We start from the raw sequence: 16,848 nt of genomic DNA on the forward strand, positions 1-16,848 counted from the left end.
AACTGGCCAAAGCAGAAAAGGCGCATATTGACATTCATAGTCAGCTATTTTCTGCCGTGTCCTAGAACTGAAATCTCTTAGGGTTGCAACTTATCCTTTCACAAGAGCATGAAAAGACAAACACACTTGCCATCTGTTCTCAGCAGAATCCTTCCATATAGTTATTGAATCTTCAGCTTTCTCTTGTTTGAGGACCATTTAGTAGAGCTTATTTCTCGCAACTCAAAATAGAAAAGGGGAATAACCTGTTTTGGCTCTCTGCGGTCGAGCCTTCACAGTCTTGCATTCATCAAAGCAGCATCTTCTAATCGAAATTCATGTGCAAAATATATTGCATTGGCATTGCAAGCTACAGAGGCCTTGCCAAAATATGTCAAGAGATAAAGGGGGAGAGCATAAAATGAGATGAGGAGAGCAAAGACAGAGGCAGGCTGCTGCTTGATAGCAGCAAAATGTGATGTTTGCTCACTGTGTTTGAAGAAAGGAAAGTACCAGAGACATCTTCTTCTGGTACAAAGAGAGAGGATTGTTATAGAACTCCCTCTGTAGTTTTGAACAGCATCATGTACCTATGAATTTGGATTTGCTTTTCAATAGCTATGTGCTAGCATTGAGCAGTTTCATTTTGAATTCTCATAATCCAGCCCCCACTCTACAGGGGGACAGACTGCACCTTACACTAGCAATGAGGAGCCTATGCCCCTCCAGGTATTGTTGGTTCCCCATTCCCTTCAGCCCTAGCCAGCATGTCAATGATTAGAGATGATGGGAGTTGTAGTCCAACGGCATCCTCATCCTTGCCCTCCACACTCCTCCACAATACAGTCCCAATCTGACCCGAAAGCTCATGGAGATATTCATTTGGGAAGTAAGCTGGCATGCAGAGGGCCGCATAAATCAGCGACCTGGGCTTCAAAGCCAGGGCACACTATCAGCAGATCGAGCAGCACACAAAGAATAGGCGTGAGGCTTGTGAAAGCATACTACAACTACAGATTTATTAATCATAAATCAGGGCAAAGAAACATGTTGTCTCTCTCTCTCTTCGTCTTCTCAGAGAGACAGGGGAAAGCAAAAGGAATACACACAACGGAAGTTCCCAGCAAGCTGTGCTGGAATGTAAACAGACATGTGACACGCAACAGTTCCACACGTCTGCTCCTTAAGGTGGAATGGAAATTCTCAAAACTCACCACTGTCGTGGCCACTGGAACTCTCTGCTTGCTTAGCTCCACAGGAAGGTAGGGAACTGCCTCATACTGAGTCAGACCGTTGCTCCAGCTAGCTTAGTATCATCTACACTGACTGGCAGTGACTCTTCTGGGTTTCAGACAGGCATCATAATGTTCATAAGAAGAGTCTGCCGATGGCACGATGTCATGGACTGGTAGGATGCAGAGGAGTGGTGGGAGGAACCAGATGAGGCACCCCCAAGGGAACAAGGCAGGGAGTCTAGGGAGTGGTAGTGGGATAATGATTAGTCAGAAAATTGCAATGAATGGTTTTTCAAAATGAGAAATGCACATTTCAAAGGATAGCTGTGTTTCTGTTTGCGTGTTATTTCAGAAAAGGAAAATTAGGTAGGTTCATCCCTAGTATGGCATCATCATCATCATAGTTTATTATTTATACCCCACCCATCTGGCTGGGGTTCCCCAGCCACTCTTGGTGACTCCTGGCCGAATAATAATAATAATAATAATAATAATAATAATAATAATAATAAAGCAATAAAACATCAAACACCAAAAACTTCCCTAAACAGGGCTGCCTTCAGATGTCTTCTAAAATTCAGATAGTTGTTTATTTCCTTGACATCTGGTGGGAGGGTGTTCCACAGGGCGGGTACCACTACAGACAAGGCCCACTGCCTGGTTCCCTGTAACTTCACTTCTCACAGTGAGGGAACCGCCAGAAGGCCCTCAGAGCTGGACCTCAGTGTCCGGGCTGAATGATAGGATGTGTTTGTGTGTGTGTGTGTGTGTGTGTGTGTGCGTGTGCGCATATGTGTGCATGTGCACGCATGCATGTTGGGTGAGCCACACAATCATTTCAAAGCATGGCGGTCAGCATTTCAAGAGAAATGTATATTCCGTACTGATTTCCAGCTGCTTCTGCCACATGCCTAAACTGTAGTGCACCAAAACAACTCCATGTTGCCACAGCACATGCTCAGATCATCCAAGCATGGGTCACTGGCAGTAGAAGTCAGGCCAAGCTCCTCTTTTCCCTGTGGCTGTCCTGTAGGAGCAGTGTAGTGTAATTGTAAAGAAAAACATGGACAGCTGTTGGGAAATGATGGTGCCTCTTTTTTAAAAAACAAAACAATAGCTTTGATCCAAGTGTCACCCGGGTGCACAAAAGCACATGCAGCTCCCCAGCCCAAGGCCTTGGCACATCTGCCAGAGCTCAGCTGAATCAATCTCAGATATTTAGGCTTCAATACAGTCCCTTGAGATGATTTGCTGCTTCATCTGCTGGCATTACATGAGTTTCAAAGGGCAAGGACCTTGATGTTCCTTTGTTATTATCTGGATTTAAGAGGTCAGCGTGAGGTCTTTGTGACTCTTAATGCCTTTAATACGGAACGGTTGTCATCATGCCACAATCTGGGCAGAATCAAAGGGGCGCTGGAACAGAATCTTGGCATTTATTTTTTATGACTCCGCTTTGCCAGGGAACCCTCAGGTTGGACGTTGAAGGGGAGCAGTTTTGCACCCAACACCTCAGGAGGATGACAGAATGAAGAGCGACTTGCAGTACAGCCAAATGCAGAGTCTTTAAAATCAGAGATGCATCTCCCTTCTCTCCCTTTGGTTTGTATGGAAACAGTGTGTGGATTCAAGTAGTTGTCTGTTACTGGGACTGCATGGAAATATTTTACCTCACGTGTGTGGCGGCAGTGGCAGGGGGAATCGGCATCAGATGTGGGGAATCTTTAGTTCTCCTGAGGTAGTCCAAGTCCTATTAACCTTAGGAAGTATGGCAAGTGGCCAGGGATGACGGTTGTTGTAGTTCAGCAATATCGGAAGGGCTAAAGATTCTGTGCTGGTTCAGGGGAAGAAAACAGAAATCAATATTTGGCGAGCACCGTGTGACATCTTTTCAGGGAAAGGGAGGCTTCCTCAGACCTGAACTTTCAGTGCCATGAGGCTAGAAGGAATAAGAGCAGGGCCTTACCTTGAGGTCCATCAACTCATCCATACAAACCGAACAAGATTCATGGAGTTTTAATAAGGCTGGTCCTACCATTAGACAGTTAAACAGCTACCTCAGGCGGTGGATTATGGCTGTCATGAGAAGGCAACAAATCATTAGTTTGTTTTGTTATTATTGTATTTTCTACTGCTAGGGAGGAGACTTTTCTACATGTAGGACTTGTTTTTTGCTCTAGGTGTTGCTTGCCCTGGGCACCTTGGTTTAGAAGGGAAAGGGGCACAGCTAGCTGCTCTGCCTCTGGTATCAAAATGTTTTGGGCTAGTCATGGGTGTTGATGGGAGTAAGGACTCTGTGGTGGGGGGGAGAGGGGAAAGGGTTCTGTCAAGCAATCTCCTTTGTGTTACAATGAATACAACCCTAAACTTTCCTCTGCACATAAATGTGGGACTACGGGTAGGAGGAATAGCAGGCATAGGCCCTGGAGCTCACCCCAAAAATGCTGAGAAAGAAGGACAAATATGCCTCACACTGGACACCCGACACTGGAGGGCAGGGAGGTGAAAGAGAACCCCAGAAAAGTTGTTGCTCATTTTTAATCCCCCAAAGACTTGAGTCTTATCTCTTCATTTGGGGTGTTGCAAGTACAGTGGTACCTCGCAAGACGAATGCCTCGGAAAACGGAAAACTCGCAAGACAAAAGAGTTTTTCGTTTTCTGAGTTGCTTCGCAAGACGGATTTCCCTACGGGCTTGCTTCGCAAGACGAAAACGTCTTGCGCCTTTTTTTAAAAACCGCCAATGCATTCCTATGGGAAACCATCAATACACAGTGGTGCTTCGCAAGACGAAAAAATTCACAAGACGAAAAAACTCGCAGAACGAATTAATTTCATCTTGTGAGGCACCACTGTATTATCGACTCTTTTCATTTACAGAGGTACCTCAGGTTAAAAAATTAATTCATTCTGGAGGTCCATTCTTAAGCAGAAACTGTTCTTAACCTGAGGTATCACTTTAGCTAATGGGGCCTCCCGCTGCTGCACGATTTCTGTTCTCATCCTGAAGCAAAGTTCTTATCCTGAGGTACTATCTGGGTTAGCAGAGTCTGTAACCTGAAGCGTCTGTAGCCCAAGGTACAACTGTAAAGCTGGCAGGCAGCTCTCCTTGGAATGGTCGTGCCACAAAATGGCTGTGTAAACACTGGTGATAACATTAAGAACTTTATTTGCTACCTTCCAACAAGCCATATTGCTGCTTGGAAAACAACCTCCAGCCCTCTTCAGAGACCAGCTCAATGGCTTTGCGGTCAGAAGAAACAAGAAAGGTGGCAGACCGTGACCTCACTTAGTCATTTGAGTTTTGTCAAATCACATAGTCGATGTCTAATCAACTAGCCTTGTTGTTTACCACTTCCACAGGAGTTTATCAGTACAAAGAACAGGTGCTTTCTTGTTAGTATGTCTTATTTATAACTTGCCTTAGCCATAGGCATTGCATGAAAAGGGTTCTGGGTTCAATTCCCAGCATCTCCAAGTAGGAGCATTGCGGCCAATCATTGTAGATAATTCTGTGCAACATACACCTATGTTCAGATTCAGTGATCCAGCATAAGGTGGCTTGCTAGGCTGCAAAATATAAAACATAGAGAGGTATTCAATGCCACACTGTGTTGATCATTCCATCACAGTATGCCAGATGGAATCAATCCCCCTTTCCTGTTCTTTCCACCTTCCCTGAACCAATTCATTCACATGCCATAGTCAAAAATGCAGCATTTTGCCACAAGTGAATATTCAGAAATACAATACTTGGCCTATTGCAGCTTCAGCAAAGTTAGGTGCAAATTTCTAGTACCATTTTCAATATTCCAAGCACATGTCTGTGTTTATATTTTCACTGAGTAATCCCTAAACTGGCATTCCCCCTCTCATCCCTTGTCTTCGAAGACAGATTGGACAGTGCTAATCCAAAATTTATGATCCACAAACTCAAGTTATACTTACTTCAAATTACTAGTTCTTCAGGCAGAAGATTACAGTCAAAAAATGGCTCACTGGAGTTTCAGTGGCTATTGAAGAAGTTTTAATTCAGACAAGCCTTCCCAGAGGATTGATCCTAGCTATCTCTACTGTAAGTTTTACAGTAAATCAGAACTGTATCATATATTGTATTAGGAACATAGGAAGCTGCCTTATACTGCTTAGCATTACCTACACTGACTGGCAGCAGCTGTTTAGGATTTCTCTCCCAATCCTATCTGAAGATGTTGGGGATTGAATCTGAGTCTTCCTAAATGCAAAGCAAATACTCTACTATTGAGACCCTCCCCATAATATATTCTTATCATTGTGTATATTTTGATTCAGGTTTCTTTTTAATTGCTTTAATTTTTTTTAATAATAATTAATATTTTTTCTGAATAATGATAAGATACGGTGAGAACAAAGAAAAATACTATGACATTTGTTTCTTTAAAAGAGTGATTAGGTAAAGGTAAAGGGACCCCTGACCATTAGGTCCAGTAGTGACCGGCTCTGGGGTTGTGGCGCTCATCTCGCTTTACTGGCTGAGGGAGCCGGCGTACAGCTTCTGGGTCATGTGGCCAGCATGACTAAGCCACTTCTGGCGAACCAGAGCAGCACACGGAAACGCCGTTTACCTTCCTGCCGGAGTAGTACCTATTTATCTACTTGCACTTTGACGTGCTTTTGAACTGCTAGGATGGCAGGAGCAGGGACTGAGCAACGGGAGCTCACCCCATCACGGGGATTCGAACCGCCGACCTTCTGATCGGCAAGTCCTAGGCTCTGTGGTTTAACCCAAAACTGTACAATTAGAGAGAGAAATTCAGAGCATATATTGGGGTGTGAGGAATCATCACTTTCTAATTTCACCTCCTTTGATTTCTGGATCTGTTTGAAGTGGGTAGATTGAAGCTTTGTGGCTGGCAAAATTAAGAGAGCTTCCAGAATGGTTGGCTTGCATGTGCTCATGTTCAAGAGCAGAATATTATGAGTCTCACTTTTGGGGGAAAGAATAATTAGGCTCATGTGCTACGAAGCCAAAGTGAGCATGGAAGGTAAAGCAGGATGAGAGGTGATGGGGCAATCTCTAAATCACACAGAGATAACTAGGGCTGGGGATAGAAGGAAGCTAAAATAAGGACAGATCCCTCTGTTCCGGAAAGTAGGAAATTATTTCTAACATTACTGTGAAATCCTCCCCCCCCCCAACATTTTTTGTTAACTAACGCTTGGAGAAGCTTCTCTCCTAATTGATCCATCAATAAACATTGTGTTCCAAATGCATCTATAGGGACTGAGCTAGAAGGGGAGCCAGAAGCTGCTTAATTAACCTGAAAAGGGGATAAGGATGCTTTCCCAGTATCAAAGCCTGCAGTTCATTACTGTCTGCCATGATAGGAATCCTGAGTATAACTCAAACCAGCCATATCAGCATGTATATGCAAACACCAGAAGCAATTTGGAAATGTTTCAAATACTGTGATGAACCTGGCTTGGCCTGCTTGACATTGCAAGCTCCCATCTTAAAAGAAAGAGACGCCATCTTGACAGCCCAGGCTGTCTATCACTGCTGTGAGGAGAAGCTGGCTTTGGAGGGAAACTGCTCAGGTTGTATTTACTATACTAGAGGGCTCGACTGAAATATTAATCACTTTATTACTAGGGAAATTTGGGGGTGCCTCAGCTGGGCTGAACAATGTCTTTTGACACTGCTTACCTCTTGATGTATGACACTGCTTTCCCAGTAGTGATGTATGGAAGTGAGAGCTGGACCATAAAGAAGGCTGATCGCCGAAGAATTGATGCTTTTGAATTATGGTGCTGGAGGAGACTCTTGAGAGTCCCATGGACTGCAAGAAGATCAAACACATCCATTCTGAAGGAAATCAGCCCTGAGTGCTCACTGGAAGGACAGATCCTGAAGCTGAGGCTCCAATACTTTGGCCACCTCATGAGAAGAGAAGACTCCCTGGAAAAGACCCTGATATTGGGAAAGATGGAGGGCACAAGGAGAAGGGGACGACAGAGGACGAGATGGTTGGATAGTGTTCTCGAAGCTACCAGCATGAGTCTGACCAAAATGCAGGAGACAGTGGAAGATAGGAGTGCCTGGCGTGCTCTGGTCCATGAGGTCATGAAGAGTCGGGCACGGCTAAATGACTAAACAACAACAACAACCTCTTGAAAGCTAGTAAGAAATCACACATGGGAAGCTGCCTCAGACCAGCTCAGAATATTTGTCTGCCAAGCCCAATGTTGTGTACTCTGACTGGCAGCCACTCTCCAGGAATCAAGAAGAAGTCTGTCACATAGAATTCATAGAATCACAGAGCTGGAAGGGACCCTGAGCATCTTCTAGTAGTCCAAGCCCTGCAATGCAGGAATATGACGTTATCCCATACTTGGGATAACCGTGTTGTTATCAGCCCCATGCTCCAACCATTTTAACAGGGGATGCCAGGAATGGAATTGGGCACCTTCAACACACAAAATATCTTCTCTACCACTGAGCTCCAGGGAAGTATTCAGCTGAGCAGAATTGTGCCTGCTCTCCTTATCCGGTAACTGGACCTTCTTTTCTTAAACTGGAAGTGTCAGGCACTGAACCTGAGACCTTCTTTTTGCAAAGGGTTTGCTCTGCCAATGAATTGTGTTGTCTCTCCATCTGATTGGTTCATGTCCCAAAGGAGGCTTAAGGGAGAGGCAATGTATGCTCTTGGGGAGAAGGCAATGAAGTGGGGAAAGAATCAAATGGATCAATGAGCATGCACCGTATTTTTCGCTCTATAGGACGCACCAGACCACAATACGCACCTAGTTTTTGGAGGAGGAAAACAAGGAAAAAAATATTCTGAGTCTCAGAAGCCAGAACAGCAAGAGGGATTGCTGCGCAGTGAAAGCAGCAATCCCTCTTGCTGTTCTGACTTCTGCGATAGCTGCACAGACTGCATTCACTCCATAAGACGCACATACATTTCCCCTTACTTTTTAGGAGGGAAAAAGTGAGTCTTATAAAGCAAAAAATACGGTACTCAAAGTGTGGGTGGAGGAGAATACACATTGGCTCATCACTGTGCTTTGTCTCTAATTGTTTATAGCCATGGTGTCAAATGCATCATGAGGGAGCATCAGCAGTCGGGGTGGGGGTGGGCATTAGCTCTGTGCTCAAATCTGCTCCCAATTTTCCCAGGTGTTTTCTTCCTTTGCAAAACCAACTTCCCCTTCAAGACTCATTCTCTGGGCACTTGGTAATTCCTTACAGTCTGGGCCAAGGTGGGAGTTTTGACCGTAACTTATTGTGGCCAAAGGTAATGTTTTTGTGTTTTACTGTTCAGTAAATATTTCTCCAGCATTCTGGTCTACTCAGAAGCACTTCAATATCAGGGGATTTTGCTGGGGCTTCCCACCTATTTCCACCAGCATTAGTTTGCTAGGATGGCTCCAGATATCAAGGTATTGGGGGAGGGGTCCCTTGCCAGCTGTGTTACAGGGGAGGGGAAGCCTTTTGTTATTTCAAACTTCTGAGCAGCTAAAGATAGTTCATTTCCCTTGGAAGAAAAGCAAACAAAAGGAGGCAATCAGATCTGCATTTGCTTTCACGGTGTACCCCCTATTGGTGATGAAATCCAGCCATGAATCTGAAATTAAGACACTCCCCAAAACACACACACACACATAAAACAAAAGCAACAACAATGAAAGGTTGGCACCAAAGCCAACATTTAATATCCTGAAATGAAGCCAAATGGTTACCTCCACTCCTTGCTGCTCATTCTTCCTCCCTTCTAAGTTTTTTGTCCTGAATGGCACACAGCCAGGAAATGGGCATTAAACATTTCCAGCCAGCCGCTGCTAATGTGCATTGGAACAAGACCTCCTTGATGGAGAAGGCTGCCTAGATAAATGACTGCAAGAAGCCAGCTCTTGCTAGGGTGGGGAGTGTGCTTTCAAGGTTCTCTTTATTGGGAAGACCCCACACAAATCAAATGGCAGTCCAGTAGGGATTTTTCCACTTGGCAAATTGGCACCAGCCATTTGGATTTCGCCTACCTTGTAGCAATTGTCACAACTTTGTAAGGTTAGGCATTGAGTAAGTCTTGTTTATGGGAGGGGAAGTTGTTGCCTCCACCTGCCCCTCCTCGTTAAGGGTATCCCATTAATTGGATCTGGGGGTGTGGATCCTGTCCAAAACCTGGGCGTGAACTAAGGCCATGCCATGACCCTATCGGAGACCCTGGGGGTGCCCTATTATATCATAGGGCTCCCCCTACCGGTGACTTAACCTTATGAGACTCTCTGCAGATGGGCAGGAGCCAGGATATAGTCTGGATGCCTAAGCCAAACCACTCACATCTGTAACCAATAAAGTTGTGGCCTATTTTATCCCATTAACCTCCTAAACATTTGGGTCTGTGTGTTTATTATCTAAGGGAATTGCAGGGCCTGGGACTTCGCCATGCAATCCAGAGATGGTAGAATGCATTGATCACTTTGGAAGGCAAGGGGGATTATCATTTCGGAAGGAAGGAAGGAAGGAAGGAAGGAAGGAAGGAAGGAAGGAAGGAAGGAAGGAAGGAAGCCACACAACTCCCTACAAGTAGACAACTAGCAGAGGACTATCTAGAACCCTTTCTTTTGTGTTACAGTGGTACTTCGGGTTACACACGCTTCAGGTTACATGCACTTCAGGTTACAGACTCCGCTAACCCAGAAATAGTACCTCGGGTTAAGAACTTTGTTTTAGGATGAGAACAGAAATCATGCTCCGGCGGCACGGCAGCAGCGGGAGGCCCCATTAGCTAAAGTGGTGCTTCAGGTTAAGAACAGTTTCAGGTTAAGAACCCAAGGTACCACTCTACTTTCTTCTGGCAGAAAGCTTTTCACAAGAGAGTGCAAATGTAAATGTATAATGGCAACCCTGCCTGGAATATTGAAAGTTAGCTTACGCAGAATCACACCATTGGTCCAGCATTGTCAGGAATCAGGAACAGGAAACCCCCTTTTAGCACGAGGACCTCATTCCCTCAGGATTAATCTTCTGGGGATCATGTGCCAGTCAGCCCAATGCAACGTACACAAACTCTTTCCATCGCTCTCTCTAATGCATACACAGAAAGAGCGAGAAGGGGAGGGAGGGAGATTCATACCCTCTCACACACTCCACAGCAGCAATTAGGCTTGGGGAAAAAGCACTTGAAATATTTTCAAGCCTAATTGGCAGGAGGAGGTGATCGTCATGAAACTCACAGCACACAGAGAGGGTTATTGCTCCCTTTCCCATGCAAGTCACCTCAAAGGATGTTTCCCTCCCTGGCAATTAGGCTGGAAAACAGTCTCCCACCGACTTTTGTTAAATGCAGAGCAGATAATAGAAATGTGACCAATGTTGTGTTTGGCGTCAAACTTTGTAGATTGTGTCGGATGCCTTTGTGCGGAAAAGCGACTTATCCTTCCCCCTGTTTCCAATCTTCAAGCTGTCAGGGTCATTGCTTATGTGTAACATTAGGTAAAGGTAAAGGGGCCCCTGACCATTAAGTCCAGTCATGACCAACTCTGGGGTTGCGGCGCTCATCTCACTTTATTGGCTGAGGGAGCCGGCGTACAGCTTCCGGGTCATGTGGCCAGCATGACTAAGCCGCTTCTGGTGAACCAGAGCAGCGCACGGAAATGCCGTTTACCTTCCCGCCAGAGCGGTACCTATTTATCTACTTGCACTTTGACATACTTTTGAACTGCTAGGTTGGCAGGAGCAGGGACCGAGCAACGGGAGCTCACCCTGTTGCAGGAATTCAAACCACCGACCTTCTGATAGGCAAGCCCTAGGCTCTGTGGTTTAACCCACAGCACCACCCGCATTAGTAATGTGTAATTAGTAATATGTGTAACATTAGTAATAACCAAAGTAGTAACAAAAGTAGCATCACTCTGCCCTTTATCGTAAGATTCCCTAACAGTCGCTCATCTGATTCCCCCATTCCCCTGCCTACCATCACTACGTTGTCACGGGATAGTAACTGAGCGTTGGGGAAGAGAATTAAGGGGTGGGGCAGGAAATGGAATGGAACCCTCAACAGAAGCATTCCATGCTGCACCATTTTGTTGCAGAACCCCACCTGTGCCATCACATTTTATTCCAAATTTAATGATAACAAGAGCCAAACCAGGGATTAGCTAACACAGATTAAAACCCTCATTCTGCCCTTAAAGTGGTGACGACAAGAATTGGTGCAAATATACCTTTCGGCATTCTTAAAACCACTGTGGTTCTGCAAAAGCAACAACCGCTTGGTGTTTCAGTCGAGGAAAAGGCGAGTGGCTCCATTTCCTTGTGTTTGCGTTTGCAGAGGTGGTTCAAGGACAGCTGCAGAACGAATGTTCAGCGATGTCCAAATGAGCTCCGTGTAAGAATGACTGGGTACTGCCAGGAGGTTTGTACCCTTCAGATTTGTAGAGACAGATATTTCATTCTGTTAGCAACCAAGTTGCTTAGGTCAGCTGGGTCTACAAGTGCTTTGGAAAGAAGGAAAAGAAAGAACGATTGCATAAATTTAGGGATGGAATATATCAGTTTATTTCTCTTCTGTGTCAGTTTCATACACATTCAAAAATAAATACCTTTCCATTCCATTCACCACAGTTTATTTATTAACCCCATTCTACCTAAATTGCATTTAAGTTCTATGCAATTTTATGCACACTCTTCCCTAATATACACATTCTGTACAAATTCTGTAAGCATTTGCCCCTAAAATACAGATTTCTGTAGGCATCACAAACTACATAGGTGTTTAGCCATTGTTAGCTATTTTCTCATCAGCTCATAGGTCCAGAAACTGTGAATTAGCTTGGCTGGCACTGAAAAACAATTTTTTCAACATCCTTACATTGCTTTCAAAAGGTGTTGTGTACCTCTGTTGAGATCTGGGCCTCAGGCACCATTAGTAATCAGAGAACAATCTCTTATTCTTCTTAAATTATTGTACAGAGTAGGACAATAAGACAGCTGTGAAGTTCATAGCCGAGGGATATTTTGGGCTAAGACATGAGGGTTATTCTATTGCAGTTGTCACTTTAAGCCTTTGAGCATGTACTCAGCTCCCAGTTACAGCTAGCGACTGCAAGTAAATCAAGTGTTCTTGTCATCTGAACAGTGTCTGCTCAAATAGCTTCTCAATCAATCATCCTTCATATTGGAAACTCCAGGGCAACACTTTTCCCCCCCTCTCCGAGCCAACCAATCAAACTCACTTGGCCAACAAGCTGTAGGAGAAACAAATCATGAAGTCAATTATAATTCCAATAAATGTCATTGGTATCCAAGCCGTCTTGACAAAGCATCTTCTGAACAAGAACTGCAGGAGAGCAGTTCCTGTTTTAAAGGGATCGATAGTCTTGCCAATGCTTCTGCAAAACATCTGGACATCCAAGCATCTACAGTTGCACAGATGTGAAATTTGTACTTCCAACTCAGGCTATGGACACATTTTACATTTAAAGCACTCCCCTACAAAAAAACTGGGAACTGTAGTTTTCTACTTAAAAAGCTACAATTCCAAGCACCTCTAACAGACTACAGTTCCCAGGAGATTTTGGGTGTGTGTGTTTAAATGCACTTTGAATTCATTTATTCTGCATTCCTTCCCTCTGAACCTCACAAGGCACCTTGAATTATTTGCTTTTGGTGCCTCTTGGAAACATACCCTTAAGGTTGCATTTGATACCTCTATGTTCTCACAGACTTCTGCTGCTTCATTTTTTCAATTATGTTTTTTGTGATAAACATATTTCAGGTTACGTTGTATATTGTTCAATACTTGTAAGTGGTCCATATTTTAAAACAAAAACAAAAGCCTCTATTTACTAGAGAAAGCCTCTTTCCCCCTTTTTCTTTTTTGGAGGGGACACCTGTCCCTAGTAAAACACCAAACCCTATTTTGCCTTTCAAAATAAGCATATTCTCTGGACCGATATTTATTTTCAAAATGTTGTTAGTGTGTGTGACCATATGGGATGATCAAGGATCCCTTCTGCTCACTCACAAGATGCACTGCACTTCTTCAATATTAATGCCAAATTCTTGGAATGGAAACTCATGACACGGTTCTCTGAGCATTCGATTTAATACTGTTATAGGTTCTGGGTGCCAGAGCATGTGGGTGCAAATCACTCATAACTCTTGACTTTAGTAAAAGTTAGAATTAATCAAGGTTGGACTAAACCGTGCTGAACACAGAAACCCCTGGATTCAGCTTATGCTAGCGAGCCAGGCCAGCTTGGCAGAACTGAGTGGGGATCATTGGAGGAACAAAGGCTCCTGCTGGTGTGGGGCCCCTCCTGCAGCTGTGTGTTAGTGGGCAGTGTGGCATTTGCCCGTTCATTTAGAAAATGTTTGAACAGGGGGTAGAGATAGGGTTAAAAATATAGACCAATAGGAAAGCCGGAGGCAGAGCCTACCTGTGTATAAAAGGGCTTAGCCCGAGGTTTGAGCTGTTGTTGGGAATTGTTGGTGGGTAGTTGATTGGTTTTAGTGGGTTGGCTGGTTGGGAAAGGCAGTTGGAATTAGAGAGACAGTTAGGGCCGTGGGTTCTTGAGTGAGGGGAGGTAGAAGAGATAGAGAGAGGAAAATAAGACTAAGAAAGTAAAGAGTAACAACGTTTGGAATGCCGGAAAAGTTTGTTTGTGTCTGAAATAAAATACACTCTTCTTTATTAATTGAGAACCTGAGGCTGAAGTGATTTTACCGGGGATGACCTGGTTGGTGGCAGCGGATTAGTGGTGTAGGGGTCAATAGTCCGTGAGACGACCGGGGGCTCAATACAAACGCCACAGGCAGAGACAAGAAGAGTTTAGGATTTCTGGTTTGGATGACATAGGATGGAGGGAAATGGTTTCACTAGGTTAGCAGGGGTAGAATATGATGTGGGCTGATGGTAGCAGGCTGTAACAAGGGGGAGGGATGGAGGATTTCTGTCTTTAGATCCAAGCCTGCTACGCCTGTGGGAGAAGTAAGGGACTCTCTGTATGGTATGTAATGCTGGGATTTTCCTCCATCTAGACTCAGGTTGTATAGATGCGTAAATAAACCATATATCATAAAGACACCACAGTCTTTGCTGTGCCTCATTTCCAAAGGAAACACAGACCCTGGATAAGTGCCTAGACTCTTAAAATTTCACACCACTTGGAGATTGGGGTGGCAGGCAACATAATGAAGGAGTGCAGTGCCAGGCTTTTTCTGTCTGCTATCCCTTTCCCCTCCACCAAAGACTAATAAAAATGATCACCATGAAAAGGATGTGATGTAAGAAGAGTTTTACCGGATCAGGCCAATGACCCATCTAATATAACACCCTGATCTCATAGTGGGCAACCAGATGCCCATGAAAAGACCAAAATCAGGACTTGACCACAAAGGCCATTGTACCCATTTGTAATTCCCAGCAAGTGACATTCATGATGCTTTTGACAGTGGAGGTAGGACCCAGGGGAGAGGCCTCCAAGCAATGATGGGGAAGTTTCAGCCACAATTGCAGCCCACCAGTTCTACAGACCCCCGTAAAACAATGAAAGCCAGACACGGAATCCCAGCAAATTCACCATATGTTAATCTATTTTGCAAACTACACAAGCTTTTATCTCCTTTTCCTTTGCTGAGCTGCTAGGCCCATCACGACAACTGCTTTTGAGAGCGTTACAGAAAAACTAAAGGCCGAAAAGGAAAGCCAAATTAAAACTGCCTTGGTGCAGAGAGGCTGGTTTGGGACATTCCTTTAAAAATAGAACTATCCTGACAAATCCAGTTATGCTGACAGCCCTTCTTGAAAGCAGGTAAGATATCTGAACAAATTCTTTGTACTCTCTGTGAAGGTGGGGAGGGGGAGGAATTTCACTCTCTGCAGTCTCCTAAAATGAACCTTTGCTCACACATCTAAGCCAACTTGAATCTCATTAGGCTATTTACTTTTTGATGTACCTGCCTTGCTCAAAATCACAAATGGCATATAGATAACGCAGCATCTCCAGTTGTTTTATTTATAAAGGGAGCACATTTCCTGAATATCATGCTCTCCAATTAGGCAAGTATGGCACTTCCCAGTCTAATGGATCCAAATGCCCTGATCACACATCCCTTGAGGTTAATGAGCTATATTTTCTATTTGATGTTTCATTATAGCCTAAATGTCAAGGAGGTTTTTCTTTTCCCCCATCTGTGCTAAAGCTGCCATCGAACAGCCTGATTCAGAATGCATCATACTAAGAGAGCAAAAAGCTTTCAAGTAAGAATAGAGCCAAGTTAGGCATGCTATTTATTAGGATCTGTACAGATGGGAGAGGGGAGGAGAGAGAGATCATATTCAGGTCCATATCTCCATTGCACCCTAAAGCTGAATCAGCCCTCTTTTCCTCCCCCTCTTGCACACTTTGTGTGAAAGGAGAAGCAACTTCCTGGTTTCTTAGAGTACAATTTTCCACGGTGAACAGTTTCCCATGGTGTCCAAACCAGGACCCTGGGATTTAAGTTTCTGAGATTTCCTCCCTCTCATGTAAAATGAGAAAATGGAACTTCTAGCATTTATGGATTATTTGGGAGTGGGGGTATGTTTTGTTGCTACTGTTAAACCATTGGGAGTCAGCAAACTTTGCCAATCTTCTGCAAATCACCCTGCTATCTACCAGTAATTTCCAGTCAAGTAGGGGGCTGGACTAGATGGCTTAGCTGTATGGGTTATATCCAACAAAATTGTCACATCTGGAACCCCCAGAACAGATCTGGGGGGTGCCTGAAAAAAGGAGAGGGAGGCGATGTACCACTGCACAAGCAGAAGTCCGTGCATGAATGAGATGACTCTGTTGGATACAACCCTGTGATTCCCTGATTTCTAAGAGAACTATTTACTTCAATGCCCATTCTTCCCTGCTGAAGCTCCAGCAGAGTGATTTGTGCTCATCTTTCACAATCACTCATAGCTTTGCTGTCATTCGTGTCTTGTATGCCAAAAGAGTTGATGGAACCTTGATGCACCCTCTGTCACAGAAATAGATTAGATCTGCCATTGTAAAAGAAATTATATCATGATTGTCATTCATAGCTCACCATAGATAAACTGGGGGATAGACCAAATGCAAAGGTGATAACAGTGAAAGGATGAAGGGATAACTCTTCTTTCAAGGCTCACCTGTGGTCCTCCAGATGTTACTGAGCTGCAGCTGTCATCAGCCCTAGCAAGCCTGGCTAATAGTCAGTGATAATGGGAGACGTTTAGCAAGATCTGAAGGGCATCTGGTTAGCCACTCCCTGCTCTAAAGCAGGCGTCCCCAAACTCGGTCCTCCAGCTATTTTGGGACTACAATTCCCATCATCTCTGACCACTGGTCCTGTTAGCTAGGGGTGATGGGAGTTGTAGTCCCAAAACAGCTGGAGGACCGAATTTGGAGTTGCATGCTCTAAAGGAACCTGTTACCTAAAGTCAACCCAAAAAGAAAAGAAATCCTCCAACTTGCCATTACTTCAATATAGCAAATATATTAAATGAAACAAAAATGTGCTCTCTCAAGCCCAGCATGTTTACACTCCTATTTCAGTGACGTTTGTGCTGGCTTGGTCATCTCCACAGAATGGAAGGACCCCCAGGGATGTGCTCTACACAGAGCTGGCTTCAGGCACCA

The 16,848-nt window shown here is 44.3% G+C and overlaps 1 long non-coding RNA gene across 2 annotated transcripts; it reads right to left on the minus strand.

Moving 5' to 3' along the window:
- Positions 1–976: 976 nt before the first annotated feature.
- LOC310659580 lies at positions 977–14,080 on the minus strand. Of its 2 annotated transcripts, XR_014502822.1 has the most exons (6): positions 13,636–14,080; positions 11,419–11,691; positions 10,128–10,279; positions 3,181–3,290; positions 2,885–3,048; positions 977–1,452 (listed from the first exon to the last, which is right to left on the minus strand). It is a non-coding gene; the product is annotated as an uncharacterized lncRNA (long non-coding RNA). The 2 variants fall into 2 exon arrangements; XR_014502823.1 differs by having other exon boundaries at positions 2,885–3,290.
- Positions 14,081–16,848: the final 2,768 nt, after the last annotated feature.

This window comes from Podarcis tiliguerta (genome assembly GCF_965153285.1).
Source record: "Podarcis tiliguerta genome assembly, chromosome: 11".
NCBI lineage: Eukaryota > Metazoa > Chordata > Lepidosauria > Squamata > Lacertidae > Podarcis > Podarcis tiliguerta.